Source organism: Siphateles boraxobius, unplaced genomic scaffold (assembly GCF_051911475.1).
Source record: "Siphateles boraxobius isolate OS27281-9 unplaced genomic scaffold, OSU_SipBor_1 23, whole genome shotgun sequence".
NCBI classification, from domain to species: Eukaryota; Metazoa; Chordata; class Actinopteri; order Cypriniformes; family Leuciscidae; genus Siphateles; species Siphateles boraxobius.
In genome coordinates this window covers 2,230,642-2,247,544 of record NW_027508844.1, presented here as the reverse complement: position 1 = coordinate 2,247,544, position 16,903 = coordinate 2,230,642, and the positions used below count along the sequence as shown (strand labels likewise).

The 16,903-nt window shown below is 42.1% G+C and overlaps 36 non-coding genes across 36 annotated transcripts; 18 read left to right on the top strand and 18 right to left on the bottom strand.

Moving 5' to 3' along the window:
- Positions 1 to 218: 218 nt before the first annotated feature.
- On the bottom strand, positions 219 to 292 carry trnam-cau (transfer RNA methionine (anticodon CAU)). The gene has a single exon. It is a non-coding gene; the product is annotated as a tRNA-Met (tRNA).
- Positions 293 to 387: 95 nt separating this feature from the next.
- Positions 388 to 470, top strand: trnal-cag (transfer RNA leucine (anticodon CAG)). The gene has a single exon. It is a non-coding gene; the product is annotated as a tRNA-Leu (tRNA).
- Positions 471 to 1,136: 666 nt separating this feature from the next.
- Positions 1,137 to 1,210, bottom strand: trnam-cau (transfer RNA methionine (anticodon CAU)). Its single transcript has one exon. It is a non-coding gene; the product is annotated as a tRNA-Met (tRNA).
- A 67-nt stretch (positions 1,211 to 1,277) lies between these two features.
- trnal-cag (transfer RNA leucine (anticodon CAG)) lies at positions 1,278 to 1,360 on the top strand. Its single transcript has one exon. It is a non-coding gene; the product is annotated as a tRNA-Leu (tRNA).
- Positions 1,361 to 2,025: 665 nt separating this feature from the next.
- Positions 2,026 to 2,099, bottom strand: trnam-cau (transfer RNA methionine (anticodon CAU)). Its single transcript has one exon. It is a non-coding gene; the product is annotated as a tRNA-Met (tRNA).
- Positions 2,100 to 2,166: 67 nt separating this feature from the next.
- Positions 2,167 to 2,249, top strand: trnal-cag (transfer RNA leucine (anticodon CAG)). Its single transcript has one exon. It is a non-coding gene; the product is annotated as a tRNA-Leu (tRNA).
- A 666-nt stretch (positions 2,250 to 2,915) lies between these two features.
- Positions 2,916 to 2,989, bottom strand: trnam-cau (transfer RNA methionine (anticodon CAU)). The gene has a single exon. It is a non-coding gene; the product is annotated as a tRNA-Met (tRNA).
- Positions 2,990 to 3,084: 95 nt separating this feature from the next.
- On the top strand, positions 3,085 to 3,167 carry trnal-cag (transfer RNA leucine (anticodon CAG)). The gene has a single exon. It is a non-coding gene; the product is annotated as a tRNA-Leu (tRNA).
- Positions 3,168 to 3,833: 666 nt separating this feature from the next.
- trnam-cau (transfer RNA methionine (anticodon CAU)) lies at positions 3,834 to 3,907 on the bottom strand. Its single transcript has one exon. It is a non-coding gene; the product is annotated as a tRNA-Met (tRNA).
- Positions 3,908 to 4,002: 95 nt separating this feature from the next.
- On the top strand, positions 4,003 to 4,085 carry trnal-cag (transfer RNA leucine (anticodon CAG)). Its single transcript has one exon. It is a non-coding gene; the product is annotated as a tRNA-Leu (tRNA).
- A 666-nt stretch (positions 4,086 to 4,751) lies between these two features.
- On the bottom strand, positions 4,752 to 4,825 carry trnam-cau (transfer RNA methionine (anticodon CAU)). Its single transcript has one exon. It is a non-coding gene; the product is annotated as a tRNA-Met (tRNA).
- A 95-nt stretch (positions 4,826 to 4,920) lies between these two features.
- trnal-cag (transfer RNA leucine (anticodon CAG)) lies at positions 4,921 to 5,003 on the top strand. Its single transcript has one exon. It is a non-coding gene; the product is annotated as a tRNA-Leu (tRNA).
- Positions 5,004 to 5,669: 666 nt separating this feature from the next.
- trnam-cau (transfer RNA methionine (anticodon CAU)) lies at positions 5,670 to 5,743 on the bottom strand. Its single transcript has one exon. It is a non-coding gene; the product is annotated as a tRNA-Met (tRNA).
- Positions 5,744 to 5,810: 67 nt separating this feature from the next.
- On the top strand, positions 5,811 to 5,893 carry trnal-cag (transfer RNA leucine (anticodon CAG)). Its single transcript has one exon. It is a non-coding gene; the product is annotated as a tRNA-Leu (tRNA).
- Positions 5,894 to 6,558: 665 nt separating this feature from the next.
- Positions 6,559 to 6,632, bottom strand: trnam-cau (transfer RNA methionine (anticodon CAU)). Its single transcript has one exon. It is a non-coding gene; the product is annotated as a tRNA-Met (tRNA).
- A 67-nt stretch (positions 6,633 to 6,699) lies between these two features.
- trnal-cag (transfer RNA leucine (anticodon CAG)) lies at positions 6,700 to 6,782 on the top strand. Its single transcript has one exon. It is a non-coding gene; the product is annotated as a tRNA-Leu (tRNA).
- A 666-nt stretch (positions 6,783 to 7,448) lies between these two features.
- trnam-cau (transfer RNA methionine (anticodon CAU)) lies at positions 7,449 to 7,522 on the bottom strand. Its single transcript has one exon. It is a non-coding gene; the product is annotated as a tRNA-Met (tRNA).
- A 95-nt stretch (positions 7,523 to 7,617) lies between these two features.
- On the top strand, positions 7,618 to 7,700 carry trnal-cag (transfer RNA leucine (anticodon CAG)). Its single transcript has one exon. It is a non-coding gene; the product is annotated as a tRNA-Leu (tRNA).
- A 666-nt stretch (positions 7,701 to 8,366) lies between these two features.
- On the bottom strand, positions 8,367 to 8,440 carry trnam-cau (transfer RNA methionine (anticodon CAU)). Its single transcript has one exon. It is a non-coding gene; the product is annotated as a tRNA-Met (tRNA).
- A 95-nt stretch (positions 8,441 to 8,535) lies between these two features.
- Positions 8,536 to 8,618, top strand: trnal-cag (transfer RNA leucine (anticodon CAG)). The gene has a single exon. It is a non-coding gene; the product is annotated as a tRNA-Leu (tRNA).
- A 666-nt stretch (positions 8,619 to 9,284) lies between these two features.
- trnam-cau (transfer RNA methionine (anticodon CAU)) lies at positions 9,285 to 9,358 on the bottom strand. The gene has a single exon. It is a non-coding gene; the product is annotated as a tRNA-Met (tRNA).
- A 95-nt stretch (positions 9,359 to 9,453) lies between these two features.
- trnal-cag (transfer RNA leucine (anticodon CAG)) lies at positions 9,454 to 9,536 on the top strand. Its single transcript has one exon. It is a non-coding gene; the product is annotated as a tRNA-Leu (tRNA).
- Positions 9,537 to 10,202: 666 nt separating this feature from the next.
- On the bottom strand, positions 10,203 to 10,276 carry trnam-cau (transfer RNA methionine (anticodon CAU)). The gene has a single exon. It is a non-coding gene; the product is annotated as a tRNA-Met (tRNA).
- A 95-nt stretch (positions 10,277 to 10,371) lies between these two features.
- On the top strand, positions 10,372 to 10,454 carry trnal-cag (transfer RNA leucine (anticodon CAG)). The gene has a single exon. It is a non-coding gene; the product is annotated as a tRNA-Leu (tRNA).
- Positions 10,455 to 11,119: 665 nt separating this feature from the next.
- Positions 11,120 to 11,193, bottom strand: trnam-cau (transfer RNA methionine (anticodon CAU)). Its single transcript has one exon. It is a non-coding gene; the product is annotated as a tRNA-Met (tRNA).
- Positions 11,194 to 11,260: 67 nt separating this feature from the next.
- On the top strand, positions 11,261 to 11,343 carry trnal-cag (transfer RNA leucine (anticodon CAG)). The gene has a single exon. It is a non-coding gene; the product is annotated as a tRNA-Leu (tRNA).
- An 835-nt stretch (positions 11,344 to 12,178) lies between these two features.
- Positions 12,179 to 12,261, top strand: trnal-cag (transfer RNA leucine (anticodon CAG)). The gene has a single exon. It is a non-coding gene; the product is annotated as a tRNA-Leu (tRNA).
- A 666-nt stretch (positions 12,262 to 12,927) lies between these two features.
- Positions 12,928 to 13,001, bottom strand: trnam-cau (transfer RNA methionine (anticodon CAU)). Its single transcript has one exon. It is a non-coding gene; the product is annotated as a tRNA-Met (tRNA).
- Positions 13,002 to 13,096: 95 nt separating this feature from the next.
- trnal-cag (transfer RNA leucine (anticodon CAG)) lies at positions 13,097 to 13,179 on the top strand. The gene has a single exon. It is a non-coding gene; the product is annotated as a tRNA-Leu (tRNA).
- Positions 13,180 to 13,846: 667 nt separating this feature from the next.
- trnam-cau (transfer RNA methionine (anticodon CAU)) lies at positions 13,847 to 13,920 on the bottom strand. Its single transcript has one exon. It is a non-coding gene; the product is annotated as a tRNA-Met (tRNA).
- A 95-nt stretch (positions 13,921 to 14,015) lies between these two features.
- trnal-cag (transfer RNA leucine (anticodon CAG)) lies at positions 14,016 to 14,098 on the top strand. Its single transcript has one exon. It is a non-coding gene; the product is annotated as a tRNA-Leu (tRNA).
- A 666-nt stretch (positions 14,099 to 14,764) lies between these two features.
- Positions 14,765 to 14,838, bottom strand: trnam-cau (transfer RNA methionine (anticodon CAU)). The gene has a single exon. It is a non-coding gene; the product is annotated as a tRNA-Met (tRNA).
- Positions 14,839 to 14,933: 95 nt separating this feature from the next.
- Positions 14,934 to 15,016, top strand: trnal-cag (transfer RNA leucine (anticodon CAG)). The gene has a single exon. It is a non-coding gene; the product is annotated as a tRNA-Leu (tRNA).
- Positions 15,017 to 15,682: 666 nt separating this feature from the next.
- trnam-cau (transfer RNA methionine (anticodon CAU)) lies at positions 15,683 to 15,756 on the bottom strand. The gene has a single exon. It is a non-coding gene; the product is annotated as a tRNA-Met (tRNA).
- A 95-nt stretch (positions 15,757 to 15,851) lies between these two features.
- Positions 15,852 to 15,934, top strand: trnal-cag (transfer RNA leucine (anticodon CAG)). The gene has a single exon. It is a non-coding gene; the product is annotated as a tRNA-Leu (tRNA).
- A 666-nt stretch (positions 15,935 to 16,600) lies between these two features.
- Positions 16,601 to 16,674, bottom strand: trnam-cau (transfer RNA methionine (anticodon CAU)). The gene has a single exon. It is a non-coding gene; the product is annotated as a tRNA-Met (tRNA).
- Between the last annotated feature and the right edge of the window lie 229 nt (positions 16,675 to 16,903).

The following is a 16,903-nucleotide window of genomic DNA, read 5'->3' as shown; positions in this document are numbered from 1 at the left end:
GAAAGAATGATATAAGCCTTAACAAAACATTGTAACAACACTGACACATATGACATGAATATGAGAGTAATACTATTACTGCATTTGTTCAACATTAGTCTTAAAAAAACACTGGATTTCAATTACAGTGCATATGAAGAAATGGACAAAGGCATAAAAGGGAATACAGAAAGCAGCTCCTTTATTTACACGGTCCCGTGTATCAAAAAGCACCATTCTGCCCCGTGTGAGGCTCGAACTCACGACCTTCAGATTATGAGACTGACGCGCTGCCTAACTGCGCCATCGAGGCATGTGCTCTGACTCGGGTAAGCGGTGAAGCCCTAGATTCTAGATCATCTGCCATTCCGTGTAGGTGCAAAAATGCTGCTCACAACTGGCCGTCATGTCAGGATGGCCGAGCGGTCTAAGGCGCTGCGTTCAGGTCGCAGTCTCCCCTGGAGGCGTGGGTTCGAATCTCACTTCTGACAAACCTAACCTTTGGCTGCGGGCCCAAGCTAGAGTCTTTAACCCTCTGGCAAGTTTATCAAGAAATGCAGTAATGTTGACAAAGCACTGCAAATCAGTTCATGCTAGAATAAACCAAACATTAAAGTAACACTGACCTGCAGTACATGACCTTTAAAGTAACACTTTAGTGCAATGTATGGGATTCTATGGCACTTGGAATTTCAAGTCATGACATTTCAGAAAAAATGGACATGTTGATTGAATCGGATTCAACTGAATTTCACGAAATAACATGTTGTGATGTTTACCGGAAGAAGATGCAGTAGAATTTCATGGCAAGGATTCTTGGAAATTTCTTGGAATGAAATGTCATGGGTTTGGGGGCATGGGGTGGAGTGTCATGACACAAGATTCAAGGAATGTCATGTAAAAAATTACATTAGCATTAACAAGACATGCCATTAGAATGAAAGAATGATATAAGCCTTAACAAAACATTGTAACAACACTGACACATATGACATGAATATGAGAGTAATACTATTACTGCATTTGTTCAACATTAGTCTTAAAAAAACACTGGATTTCAATTACAGTGCATATGAAGAAATGGACAAAGGCATAAAAGGGAATACATAAAGCAGCTCCTTTATTTACACGGTCCCGTGTATCAAAAAGCACCATTCTGCCCCGTGTGAGGCTCGAACTCACGACCTTCAGATTATGAGACTGACGCGCTGCCTAACTGCGCCAACGAGGCATGTTCTCTGACTCGGGTAAGCGGTGAAGCCCTAGATTCAAAAATGCTGCTCACCACTGGCCGTCATGTCAGGATGGCCGAGCGGTCTAAGGCGCTGCGTTCAGGTCGCAGTCTCCCCTGGAGGCGTGGGTTCGAATCCCACTTCTGACAAACCTAACCTTTGGCTGCGGGCCCAAGCTAGAGTCTTTAACCCTCTGGCAAGTTTATCAAGAAATGCAGTAATGTTGACAAAGCACTGCAAATCAGTTCATGCTAGAATAAACCAAACATTAAAGTAACACTGACCTGCAGTACATGACCTTTAAAGTAACACTTTAGTGCAATGTATGGGATTCTATGGCACTTGGAATTTCAAGTCATGACATTTCAGAAAAAATGGACATGTTGATTGAATCGGATTCAACTGAATTTCACGAAATAACATGTTGTGATGTTTACCGGAAGAAGATGCAGTAGAATTTCATGGCAAGGATTCTTGGAAATTTCTTGGAATGAAATGTCATGGGTTTGGGGGCATGGGGTGGAGTGTCATGACACAAGATTCAAGGAATGTCATGTAAAAAATTACATTAGCATTAACAAGACATGCCATTAGAATGAAAGAATGATATAAGCCTTAACAAACATTGTAACAACACTGACACATATGACATGAATATGAGAGTAATACTATTACTGCATTTGTTCAACATTAGTCTTAAAAAAACACTGGATTTCAATTACAGTGCATATGAAGAAATGGACAAAGGCATAAAAGGGAATACAGAAAGCAGCTCCTTTATTTACACGGTCCCGTGTATCAAAAAGCACCATTCTGCCCCGTGTGAGGCTCGAACTCACGACCTTCAGATTATGAGACTGACGCGCTGCCTAACTGCGCCAACGAGGCATGTTCTCTGACTCGGGTAAGCGGTGAAGCCCTAGATTCAAAAATGCTGCTCACCACTGGCCGTCATGTTAGGATGGCCGAGCGGTCTAAGGCGCTGCGTTCAGGTTGCAGTCTCCCCTGGAGGCGTGGGTTCGAATCCCACTTCTGACAAACCTAACCTTTGGCTGCGGGCCCAAGCTAGAGTCTTTAACCCTCTGGCAAGTTTATCAAGAAATGCAGTAATGTTGACAAAGCACTGCAAATCAGTTCATGCTAGAATAAACCAAACATTAAAGTAACACTGACCTGCAGTACATGACCTTTAAAGTAACACTTTAGTGCAATGTATGGGATTCTATGGCACTTGGAATTTCAAGTCATGACATTTCAGAAAAAATGGACATGTTGATTGAATCGGATTCAACTGAATTTCACGAAATAACATGTTGTGATGTTTACCGGAAGAAGATGCAGTAGAATTTCATGGCAAGGATTCTTGGAAATTTCTTGGAATGAAATGTCATGGGTTTGGGGGCATGGGGTGGAGTGTCATGACACAAGATTCAAGGAATGTCATGTAAAAAATTACATTAGCATTAACAAGACATGCCATTAGAATGAAAGAATGATATAAGCCTTAACAAAACATTGTAACAACACTGACACATATGACATGAATATGAGAGTAATACTATGACTGCATTTGTTCAACATTAGTCTTAAAAAAACACTGGATTTCAATTACAGTGCATATGAAGAAATGGACAAAGGCATAAAAGGGAATACAGAAAGCAGCTCCTTTATTTACACGGTCCCGTGTATCAAAAAGCACCATTCTGCCCCGTGTGAGGCTCGAACTCTCGACCTTCAGATTATGAGACTGACGCGCTGCCTAACTGCGCCAACGAGGCATGTGCTCTGACTCGGGTAAGCGGTGAAGCTCTAGATTCTAGATCATCTGCCATTCCGTGTAGGGGCAAAAATGCTGCTCACCACTGGCCGTCATGTCAGGATGGCCGAGCGGTCTAAGGCGCTGCGTTCAGGTCGCAGTCTCCCCTGTAGGCGTGGGTTCGAATCCCACTTCTGACAAACCTAACCTTTGGCTGCGGGCCCAAGCTAGAGTCTTTAACCCTCTGGCAAGTTTATCAAGAAATGCAGTAATGTTGACAAAGCACTGCAAATCAGTTCATGCTAGAATAAACCAAACATTAAAGTAACACTGACCTGCAGTACATGACCTTTAAAGTAACACTTTAGTGCAATGTATGGGATTCTATGGCACTTGGAATTTCAAGTCATGACATTTCAGAAAAAATGGACATGTTGATTGAATCGGATTCAACTGAATTTCACGAAATAACATGTTGTGATGTTTACCGGAAGAAGATGCAGTAGAATTTCATGGCAAGGATTCTTGGAAATTTCTTGGAATGAAATGTCATGGGTTTGGGGGCATGGGGTGGAGTGTCATGACACAAGATTCAAGGAATGTCATGTAAAAAATTACATTAGCATTAACAAGACATGCCATTAGAATGAAAGAATGATATAAGCCTTAACAAAACATTGTAACAACACTGACACATATGACATGAATATGAGAGTAATACTATTACTGCATTTGTTCAACATTAGTCTTAAAAAAACACTGGATTTCAATTACAGTGCATATGAAGAAATGGACAAAGGCATAAAAGGGAATACAGAAAGCAGCTCCTTTATTTACACGGTCCCGTGTATCAAAAAGCACCATTCTGCCCCGTGTGAGGCTCAAACTCACGACCTTCAGATTATGAGACTGACGCGCTGCCTAACTGCGCCAACGAGGCATGTGCTCTGACTCGGGTAAGCGGTGAAGCCCTAGATTCTAGATCATCTGCCATTCCGTGTAGGTTCAAAAATGCTGCTCACCACTGGCCGTCATGTCAGGATGTCCGAGCGGTCTAAGGCGCTGCGTTCAGGTCGCAGTCTCCCCTGGAGGCGTGGGTTCGAATCCCACTTCTGACAAACCTAACCTTTGGCTGCGGGCCCAAGCTAGAGTCTTTAACCCTCTGGCAAGTTTATCAAGAAATGCAGTAATGTTGACAAAGCACTGCAAATCAGTTCATGCTAGAATTAACCAAACATTAAAGTAACACTGACCTGCAGTACATGACCTTTAAAGTAACACTTTAGTGCAATGTATGGGATTCTATGGCACTTGGAATTTCAAGTCATGACATTTCAGAAAAAATGGACATGTTGATTGAATCGGATTCAACTGAATTTCACGAAATAACATGTTGTGATGTTTACCGGAAGAAGATGCAGTAGAATTTCATGGCAAGGATTCTTGGAAATTTCTTGGAATGAAATGTCATGGGTTTGGGGGCATGGGGTGGAGTGTCATGACACAAGATTCAAGGAATGTCATGTAAAAAATTACATTAGCATTAACAAGACATGCCATTAGAATGAAAGAATGATATAAGCCTTAACAAAACATTGTAACAACACTGACACATATGACATGAATATGAGAGTAATACTATTACTGCATTTGTTCAACATTAGTCTTAAAAAAACACTGGATTTCAATTACAGTGCATATGAAGAAATGGACAAAGGCATAAAAGGGAATACAGAAAGCAGCTCCTTTATTTACACGGTCCCGTGTATCAAAAAGCACCATTCTGCCCCGTGTGAGGCTCGAACTCACGACCTTCAGATTATGAGACTGACGCGCTGCCTAACTGCGCCAACAAGGCATGTGCTCTGACTCGGGTAAGCGGTGAAGCTCTAGATTCTAGATCATCTGCCATTCCGTGTACGTGCAAAAATGCTGCTCACCACTGGCCGTCATGTCAGGATGGCCGAGCGGTCTAAGGCGCTGCGTTCAGGTCGCAGTCTCCCCTGGAGGCGTGGGTTCGAATCCCACTTCTGACAAACCTAACCTTTGGCTGCGGGCCCAAGCTAGAGTCTTTAACCCTCTGGCAAGTTTATCAAGAAATGCAGTAATGTTGACAAAGCACTGCAAATCAGTTCATGCTAGAATAAACCAAACATTAAAGTAACACTGACCTGCAGTACATGACCTTTAAAGTAACACTTTAGTACAATGTATGGGATTCTATGGCACTTGGAATTTCAAGTCATGACATTTCAGAAAAAATGGACATGTTGATTGAATCGGATTCAACTGAATTTCACGAAATAACATGTTGTGATGTTTACCGGAAGAAGATGCAGTAGAATTTCATGGCAAGGATTCTTGGAAATTTCTTGGAATGAAATGTCATGGGTTTGGGGGCATGGGGTGGAGTGTCATGACACAAGATTCAAGGAATGTCATGTAAAAAATTACATTAGCATTAACAAGACATGCCATTAGAATGAAAGAATGATATAAGCCTTAACAAAACATTGTAACAACACTGACACATATGACATGAATATGAGAGTAATACTATTACTGCATTTGTTCAACATTAGTCTTAAAAAAACACTGGATTTCAATTACAGTGCATATGAAGAAATGGACAAAGGCATAAAAGGGAATACATAAAGCAGCTCCTTTATTTACACGGTCCCGTGTATCAAAAAGCACCATTCTGCCCCGTGTGAGGCTCGAACTCACGACCTTCAGATTATGAGACTGACGCGCTGCCTAACTGCGCCAACGAGGCATGTTCTCTGACTCGGGTAAGCGGTGAAGCCCTAGATTCAAAAATGCTGCTCACCACTGGCCGTCATGTCAGGATGGCCGAGCGGTCTAAGGCGCTGCGTTCAGGTCGCAGTCTCCCCTGGAGGCGTGGGTTCGAATCCCACTTCTGACAAACCTAACCTTTGGCTGCGGGCCCAAGCTAGAGTCTTTAACCCTCTGGCAAGTTTATCAAGAAATGCAGTAATGTTGACAAAGCACTGCAAATCAGTTCATGCTAGAATAAACCAAACATTAAAGTAACACTGACCTGCAGTACATGACCTTTAAAGTAACACTTTAGTGCAATGTATGGGATTCTATGGCACTTGGAATTTCAAGTCATGACATTTCAGAAAAAATGGACATGTTGATTGAATCGGATTCAACTGAATTTCACGAAATAACATGTTGTGATGTTTACCGGAAGAAGATGCAGTAGAATTTCATGGCAAGGATTCTTGGAAATTTCTTGGAATGAAATGTCATGGGTTTGGGGGCATGGGGTGGAGTGTCATGACACAAGATTCAAGGAATGTCATGTAAAAAATTACATTAGCATTAACAAGACATGCCATTAGAATGAAAGAATGATATAAGCCTTAACAAACATTGTAACAACACTGACACATATGACATGAATATGAGAGTAATACTATTACTGCATTTGTTCAACATTAGTCTTAAAAAAACACTGGATTTCAATTACAGTGCATATGAAGAAATGGACAAAGGCATAAAAGGGAATACAGAAAGCAGCTCCTTTATTTACACGGTCCCGTGTATCAAAAAGCACCATTCTGCCCCGTGTGAGGCTCGAACTCACGACCTTCAGATTATGAGACTGACGCGCTGCCTAACTGCGCCAACGAGGCATGTTCTCTGACTCGGGTAAGCGGTGAAGCCCTAGATTCAAAAATGCTGCTCACCACTGGCCGTCATGTTAGGATGGCCGAGCGGTCTAAGGCGCTGCGTTCAGGTTGCAGTCTCCCCTGGAGGCGTGGGTTCGAATCCCACTTCTGACAAACCTAACCTTTGGCTGCGGGCCCAAGCTAGAGTCTTTAACCCTCTGGCAAGTTTATCAAGAAATGCAGTAATGTTGACAAAGCACTGCAAATCAGTTCATGCTAGAATAAACCAAACATTAAAGTAACACTGACCTGCAGTACATGACCTTTAAAGTAACACTTTAGTGCAATGTATGGGATTCTATGGCACTTGGAATTTCAAGTCATGACATTTCAGAAAAAATGGACATGTTGATTGAATCGGATTCAACTGAATTTCACGAAATAACATGTTGTGATGTTTACCGGAAGAAGATGCAGTAGAATTTCATGGCAAGGATTCTTGGAAATTTCTTGGAATGAAATGTCATGGGTTTGGGGGCATGGGGTGGAGTGTCATGACACAAGATTCAAGGAATGTCATGTAAAAAATTACATTAGCATTAACAAGACATGCCATTAGAATGAAAGAATGATATAAGCCTTAACAAAACATTGTAACAACACTGACACATATGACATGAATATGAGAGTAATACTATGACTGCATTTGTTCAACATTAGTCTTAAAAAAACACTGGATTTCAATTACAGTGCATATGAAGAAATGGACAAAGGCATAAAAGGGAATACAGAAAGCAGCTCCTTTATTTACACGGTCCCGTGTATCAAAAAGCACCATTCTGCCCCGTGTGAGGCTCGAACTCTCGACCTTCAGATTATGAGACTGACGCGCTGCCTAACTGCGCCAACGAGGCATGTGCTCTGACTCGGGTAAGCGGTGAAGCTCTAGATTCTAGATCATCTGCCATTCCGTGTAGGGGCAAAAATGCTGCTCACCACTGGCCGTCATGTCAGGATGGCCGAGCGGTCTAAGGCGCTGCGTTCAGGTCGCAGTCTCCCCTGTAGGCGTGGGTTCGAATCCCACTTCTGACAAACCTAACCTTTGGCTGCGGGCCCAAGCTAGAGTCTTTAACCCTCTGGCAAGTTTATCAAGAAATGCAGTAATGTTGACAAAGCACTGCAAATCAGTTCATGCTAGAATAAACCAAACATTAAAGTAACACTGACCTGCAGTACATGACCTTTAAAGTAACACTTTAGTGCAATGTATGGGATTCTATGGCACTTGGAATTTCAAGTCATGACATTTCAGAAAAAATGGACATGTTGATTGAATCGGATTCAACTGAATTTCACGAAATAACATGTTGTGATGTTTACCGGAAGAAGATGCAGTAGAATTTCATGGCAAGGATTCTTGGAAATTTCTTGGAATGAAATGTCATGGGTTTGGGGGCATGGGGTGGAGTGTCATGACACAAGATTCAAGGAATGTCATGTAAAAAATTACATTAGCATTAACAAGACATGCCATTAGAATGAAAGAATGATATAAGCCTTAACAAAACATTGTAACAACACTGACACATATGACATGAATATGAGAGTAATACTATTACTGCATTTGTTCAACATTAGTCTTAAAAAAACACTGGATTTCAATTACAGTGCATATGAAGAAATGGACAAAGGCATAAAAGGGAATACAGAAAGCAGCTCCTTTATTTACACGGTCCCGTGTATCAAAAAGCACCATTCTGCCCCGTGTGAGGCTCAAACTCACGACCTTCAGATTATGAGACTGACGCGCTGCCTAACTGCGCCAACGAGGCATGTGCTCTGACTCGGGTAAGCGGTGAAGCCCTAGATTCTAGATCATCTGCCATTCCGTGTAGGTTCAAAAATGCTGCTCACCACTGGCCGTCATGTCAGGATGTCCGAGCGGTCTAAGGCGCTGCGTTCAGGTCGCAGTCTCCCCTGGAGGCGTGGGTTCGAATCCCACTTCTGACAAACCTAACCTTTGGCTGCGGGCCCAAGCTAGAGTCTTTAACCCTCTGGCAAGTTTATCAAGAAATGCAGTAATGTTGACAAAGCACTGCAAATCAGTTCATGCTAGAATTAACCAAACATTAAAGTAACACTGACCTGCAGTACATGACCTTTAAAGTAACACTTTAGTGCAATGTATGGGATTCTATGGCACTTGGAATTTCAAGTCATGACATTTCAGAAAAAATGGACATGTTGATTGAATCGGATTCAACTGAATTTCACGAAATAACATGTTGTGATGTTTACCGGAAGAAGATGCAGTAGAATTTCATGGCAAGGATTCTTGGAAATTTCTTGGAATGAAATGTCATGGGTTTGGGGGCATGGGGTGGAGTGTCATGACACAAGATTCAAGGAATGTCATGTAAAAAATTACATTAGCATTAACAAGACATGCCATTAGAATGAAAGAATGATATAAGCCTTAACAAAACATTGTAACAACACTGACACATATGACATGAATATGAGAGTAATACTATTACTGCATTTGTTCAACATTAGTCTTAAAAAAACACTGGATTTCAATTACAGTGCATATGAAGAAATGGACAAAGGCATAAAAGGGAATACAGAAAGCAGCTCCTTTATTTACACGGTCCCGTGTATCAAAAAGCACCATTCTGCCCCGTGTGAGGCTCGAACTCACGACCTTCAGATTATGAGACTGACGCGCTGCCTAACTGCGCCAACAAGGCATGTGCTCTGACTCGGGTAAGCGGTGAAGCTCTAGATTCTAGATCATCTGCCATTCCGTGTACGTGCAAAAATGCTGCTCACCACTGGCCGTCATGTCAGGATGGCCGAGCGGTCTAAGGCGCTGCGTTCAGGTCGCAGTCTCCCCTGGAGGCGTGGGTTCGAATCCCACTTCTGACAAACCTAACCTTTGGCTGCGGGCCCAAGCTAGAGTCTTTAACCCTCTGGCAAGTTTATCAAGAAATGCAGTAATGTTGACAAAGCACTGCAAATCAGTTCATGCTAGAATAAACCAAACATTAAAGTAACACTGACCTGCAGTACATGACCTTTAAAGTAACACTTTAGTACAATGTATGGGATTCTATGGCACTTGGAATTTCAAGTCATGACATTTCAGAAAAAATGGACATGTTGATTGAATCGGATTCAACTGAATTTCACGAAATAACATGTTGTGATGTTTACCGGAAGAAGATGCAGTAGAATTTCATGGCAAGGATTCTTGGAAATTTCTTGGAATGAAATGTCATGGGTTTGGGGGCATGGGGTGGAGTGTCATGACACAAGATTCAAGGAATGTCATGTAAAAAATTACATTAGCATTAACAAGACATGCCATTAGAATGAAAGAATGATATAAGCCTTAACAAAACATTGTAACAACACTGACACATATGACATGAATATGAGAGTAATACTATTACTGCATTTGTTCAACATTAGTCTTAAAAAAACACTGGATTTCAATTACAGTGCATATGAAGAAATGGACAAAGGCATAAAAGGGAATACATAAAGCAGCTCCTTTATTTACACGGTCCCGTGTATCAAAAAGCACCATTCTGCCCCGTGTGAGGCTCGAACTCACGACCTTCAGATTATGAGACTGACGCGCTGCCTAACTGCGCCAACGAGGCATGTGCTCTGACTCGGGTAAGCGGTGAAGCTCTAGATTCTAGATCATCTGCCATTCCGTGTAGGGGCAAAAATGCTGCTCACCACTGGCCGTCATGTCAGGATGGCCGAGCGGTCTAAGGCGCTGCGTTCAGGTCGCAGTCTCCCCTGGAGGCGTGGGTTCGAATCCCACTTCTGACAAACCTAACCTTTGGCTGCGGGCCCAAGCTAGAGTCTTTAACCCTCTGGCAAGTTTATCAAGAAATGCAGTAATGTTGACAAAGCACTGCAAATCAGTTCATGCTAGAATAAACCAAACATTAAAGTAACACTGACCTGCAGTACATGACCTTTAAAGTAACACTTTAGTGCAATGTATGGGATTCTATGGCACTTGGAATTTCAAGTCATGACATTTCAGAAAAAATGGACATGTTGATTGAATCGGATTCAACTGAATTTCACGAAATAACATGTTGTGATGTTTACCGGAAGAAGATGCAGTAGAATTTCATGGCAAGGATTCTTGGAAATTTCTTGGAATGAAATGTCATGGGTTTGGGGGCATGGGGTGGAGTGTCATGACACAAGATTCAAGGAATGTCATGTAAAAAATTACATTAGCATTAACAAGACATGCCATTAGAATGAAAGAATGATATAAGCCTTAACAAACATTGTAACAACACTGACACATATGACATGAATATGAGAGTAATACTATTACTGCATTTGTTCAACATTAGTCTTAAAAAAACACTGGATTTCAATTACAGTGCATATGAAGAAATGGACAAAGGCATAAAAGGGAATACAGAAAGCAGCTCCTTTATTTACACGGTCCCGTGTATCAAAAAGCACCATTCTGCCCCGTGTGAGGCTCGAACTCACGACCTTCAGATTATGAGACTGACGCGTTGCCTAACTGCGCCAACGAGGCATGTTCTCTGACTCGGGTAAGCGGTGAAGCCCTAGATTCAAAAATGCTGCTCACCACTGGCCGTCATGTTAGGATGGCCGAGCGGTCTAAGGCGCTGCGTTCAGGTTGCAGTCTCCCCTGGAGGCGTGGGTTCGAATCCCACTTCTGACAAACCTAACCTTTGGCTGCGGGCCCAAGCTAGAGTCTTTAACCCTCTGGCAAGTTTATCAAGAAATGCAGTAATGTTGACAAAGCACTGCAAATCAGTTCATGCTAGAATAAACCAAACATTAAAGTAACACTGACCTGCAGTACATGACCTTTAAAGTAACACTTTAGTGCAATGTATGGGATTCTATGGCACTTGGAATTTCAAGTCATGACATTTCAGAAAAAATGGACATGTTGATTGAATCGGATTCAACTGAATTTCACGAAATAACATGTTGTGATGTTTACCGGAAGAAGATGCAGTAGAATTTCATGGCAAGGATTCTTGGAAATTTCTTGGAATGAAATGTCATGGGTTTGGGGGCATGGGGTGGAGTGTCATGACACAAGATTCAAGGAATGTCATGTAAAAAATTACATTAGCATTAACAAGACATGCCATTAGAATGAAAGAATGATATAAGCCTTAACAAAACATTGTAACAACACTGACACATATGACATGAATATGAGAGTAATGCTATGACTGCATTTGTTCAACATTAGTCTTAAAAAAACACTGGATTTCAATTACAGTGCATATGAAGAAATGGACAAAGGCATAAAAGGGAATACAGAAAGCAGCTCCTTTATTTACACGGTCCCGTGTATCAAAAAGCACCATTCTGCCCTGTGTGAGGCTCGAACTCTCGACCTTCAGATTATGAGACTGACGCGCTGCCTAACTGCGCCAACGAGGCATGTGCTCTGACTCGGGTAAGCGGTGAAGCTCTAGATTCTAGATCATCTGCCATTCCGTGTAGGGGCAAAAATGCTGCTCACCACTGGCCGTCATGTCAGGATGGCCCAGCGGTCTAAGGCGCTGCGTTCAGGTCGCAGTCTCCCCTGGAGGCGTGGGTTCGAATCCCACTTCTGACAAACCTAACCTTTGGCTGCGGGCCCAAGCTAGAGTCTTTAACCCTCTGGCAAGTTTATCAAGAAATGCAGTAATGTTGACAAAGCACTGCAAATCAGTTCATGCTAGAATAAACCAAACATTAAAGTAACACTGACCTGCAGTACATGACCTTTAAAGTAACACTTTAGTGCAATGTATGGGATTCTATGGCACTTGGAATTTCAAGTCATGACATTTCAGAAAAAATGGACATGTTGATTGAATCGGATTCAACTGAATTTTACGAAATAACATGTTGTGATGTTTACCGGAAGAAGATGCAGTAGAATTTCATGGCAAGGATTCTTGGAAATTTCTTGGAATGAAATGTCATGGGTTTGGGGGCATGGGGTGGAGTGTCATGACACAAGATTCAAGGAATGTCATGTAAAAAATTACATTAGCATTAACAAGACATGCCATTAGAATGAAAGAATGATATAAGCCTTAACAAAACATTGTAACAACACTGACACATATGACATGAATATGAGAGTAATACTATTACTGCATTTGTTCAACATTAGTCTTAAAAAAACACTGGATTTCAATTACAGTGCATATGAAGAAATGGACAAAGGCATAAAAGGGAATACAGAAAGCAGCTCCTTTATTTACACGGTCCCGTGTATCAAAAAGCACCATTCTGCCCCGTGTGAGGCTCAAACTCACGACCTTCAGATTATGAGACTGACGCGCTGCCTAACTGCGCCAACGAGGCATGTGCTCTGACTCGGGTAAGCGGTGAAGCCCTAGATTCTAGATCATCTGCCATTCCGTGTAGGTTCAAAAATGCTGCTCACCACTGGCCGTCATGTCAGGATGTCCGAGCGGTCTAAGGCGCTGCGTTCAGGTCGCAGTCTCCCCTGGAGGCGTGGGTTCGAATCCCACTTCTGACAAACCTAACCTTTGGCTGCGGGCCCAAGCTAGAGTCTTTAACCCTCTGGCAAGTTTATCAAGAAATGCAGTAATGTTGACAAAGCACTGCAAATCAGTTCATGCTAGAATTAACCAAACATTAAAGTAACACTGACCTGCAGTACATGACCTTTAAAGTAACACTTTAGTGCAATGTATGGGATTCTATGGCACTTGGAATTTCAAGTCATGACATTTCAGAAAAAAATGGACATGTTGATTGAATCGGATTCAACTGAATTTCACGAAATAACATGTTGTGATGTTTACCGGAAGAAGATGCAGTAGAATTTCATGGCAAGGATTCTTGGAAATTTCTTGGAATGAAATGTCATGGGTTTGGGGGCATGGGGTGGAGTGTCATGACACAAGATTCAAGGAATGTCATGTAAAAAATTACATTAGCATTAACAAGACATGCCATTAGAATGAAAGAATGATATAAGCCTTAACAAAACATTGTAACAACACTGACACATATGACATGAATATGAGAGTAATACTATTACTGCATTTGTTCAACATTAGTCTTAAAAAAACACTGGATTTCAATTACAGTGCATATGAAGAAATGGACAAAGGCATAAAAGGGAATACAGAAAGCAGCTCCTTTATTTACACGGTCCCGTGTATCAAAAAGCACCATTCTGCCCCGTGTGAGGCTCGAACTCACGACCTTCAGATTATGAGACTGACGCGCTGCCTAACTGCGCCAACAAGGCATGTGCTCTGACTCGGGTAAGCGGTGAAGCTCTAGATTCTAGATCATCTGCCATTCCGTGTACGTGCAAAAATGCTGCTCACCACTGGCCGTCATGTCAGGATGTCCGAGCGGTCTAAGGCGCTGCGTTCAGGTCGCAGTCTCCCCTGGAGGCGTGGGTTCGAATCCCACTTCTGACAAACCTAACCTTTGGCTGCGGGCCCAAGCTAGAGTCTTTAACCCTCTGGCAAGTTTATCAAGAAATGCAGTAATGTTGACAAAGCACTGCAAATCAGTTCATGCTAGAATAAACCAAACATTAAAGTAACACTGACCTGCAGTACATGACCTTTAAAGTAACACTTTAGTACAATGTATGGGATTCTATGGCACTTGGAATTTCAAGTCATGACATTTCAGAAAAAATGGACATGTTGATTGAATCGGATTCAACTGAATTTCACGAAATAACATGTTGTGATGTTTACCGGAAGAAGATGCAGTAGAATTTCATGGCAAGGATTCTTGGAAATTTCTTGGAATGAAATGTCATGGGTTTGGGGGCATGGGGTGGAGTGTCATGACACAAGATTCAAGGAATGTCATGTAAAAAATTACATTAGCATTAACAAGACATGCCATTAGAATGAAAGAATGATATAAGCCTTAACAAAACATTGTAACAACACTGACACATATGACATGAATATGAGAGTAATACTATTACTGCATTTGTTCAACATTAGTCTTAAAAAAACACTGGATTTCAATTACAGTGCATATGAAGAAATGGACAAAGGCATAAAAGGGAATACAGAAAGCAGCTCCTTTATTTACACGGTCCCGTGTATCAAAAAGCACCATTCTGCCCCGTGTGAGGCTCAAACTCACGACCTTCAGATTATGAGACTGACGCGCTGCCTAACTGCGCCAACGAGGCATGTGCTCTGACTCGGGTAAGCGGTGAAGCCCTAGATTCTAGATCATCTGCCATTCCGTGTAGGTTCAAAAATGCTGCTCACCACTGGCCGTCATGTCAGGATGTCCGAGCGGTCTAAGGCGCTGCGTTCAGGTCGCAGTCTCCCCTGGAGGCGTGGGTTCGAATCCCACTTCTGACAAACCTAACCTTTGGCTGCGGGCCCAAGCTAGAGTCTTTAACCCTCTGGCAAGTTTATCAAGAAATGCAGTAATGTTGACAAAGCACTGCAAATCAGTTCATGCTAGAATAAACCAAACATTAAAGTAACACTGACCTGCAGTACATGACCTTTAAAGTAACACTTTAGTGCAATGTATGGGATTCTATGGCACTTGGAATTTCAAGTCATGACATTTCAGAAAAAATGGACATGTTGATTGAATCGGATTCAACTGAATTTCACGAAATAACATGTTGTGATGTTTACCGGAAGAAGATGCAGTAGAATTTCATGGCAAGGATTCTTGGAAATTTCTTGGAATGAAATGTCATGGGTTTGGGGGCATGGGGTGGAGTGTCATGACACAAGATTCAAGGAATGTCATGTAAAAAATTACATTAGCATTAACAAGACATGCCATTAGAATGAAAGAATGATATAAGCCTTAACAAAACATTGTAACAACACTGACACATATGACATGAATATGAGAGTAATACTATTACTGCATTTGTTCAACATTAGTCTTAAAAAAACACTGGATTTCAATTACAGTGCATATGAAGAAATGGACAAAGGCATAAAAGGGAATACAGAAAGCAGCTCCTTTATTTACACGGTCCCGTGTATCAAAAAGCACCATTCTGCCCCGTGTGAGGCTCGAACTCACGACCTTCAGATTATGAGACTGACGCGCTGCCTAACTGCGCCAACGAGGCATGTGCTCTGACTCGGGTAAGCGGTGAAGCTCTAGATTCTAGATCATCTGCCATTCCGTGTACGTGCAAAAATGCTGCTCACCACTGGCCGTCATGTCAGGATGGCCGAGCGGTCTAAGGCGCTGCGTTCAGGTCGCAGTCTCCCCTGGAGGCGTGGGTTCGAATCCCACTTCTGACAAACCTAACCTTTGGCTGCGGGCCCAAGCTAGAGTCTTTAACCCTCTGGCAAGTTTATCAAGAAATGCAGTAATGTTGACAAAGCACTGCAAATCAGTTCATGCTAGAATAAACCAAACATTAAAGTAACACTGACCTGCAGTACATGACCTTTAAAGTAACACTTTAGTACAATGTATGGGATTCTATGGCACTTGGAATTTCAAGTCATGACATTTCAGAAAAAATGGACATGTTGATTGAATCGGATTCAACTGAATTTCACGAAATAACATGTTGTGATGTTTACCGGAAGAAGATGCAGTAGAATTTCATGGCAAGGATTCTTGGAAATTTCTTGGAATGAAATGTCATGGGTTTGGGGGCATGGGGTGGAGTGTCATGACACAAGATTCAAGGAATGTCATGTAAAAAATTACATTAGCATTAACAAGACATGCCATTAGAATGAAAGAATGATATAAGCCTTAACAAAACATTGTAACAACACTGACACATATGACATGAATATGAGAGTAATACTATTACTGCATTTGTTCAACATTAGTCTTAAAAAAACACTGGATTTCAATTACAGTGCATATGAAGAAATGGACAAAGGCATAAAAGGGAATACAGAAAGCAGCTCCTTTATTTACACGGTCCCGTGTATCAAAAAGCACCATTCTGCCCCGTGTGAGGCTCGAACTCACGACCTTCAGATTATGAGACTGACGCGCTGCCTAACTGCGGCAACGAGGCATGTGCTCTGACTCGGGTAAGCGGTGAAGCCCTAGATTCTAGATCATCTGCCATTCCGTGTAGGTGCAAAAATGCTGCTCACCACTGGCCGTCATGTCAGGATGGCCGAGTTCAGGTCGCAGTCTCCCCTGGAGGCGAGGGTTCGAATCCCACTTCTGACAAACCTAACCTTTGGCTGCGGGCCCAAGCTAGAGTCTTTAACCCTCTGGCAAGTTTATCAAGAAATGCA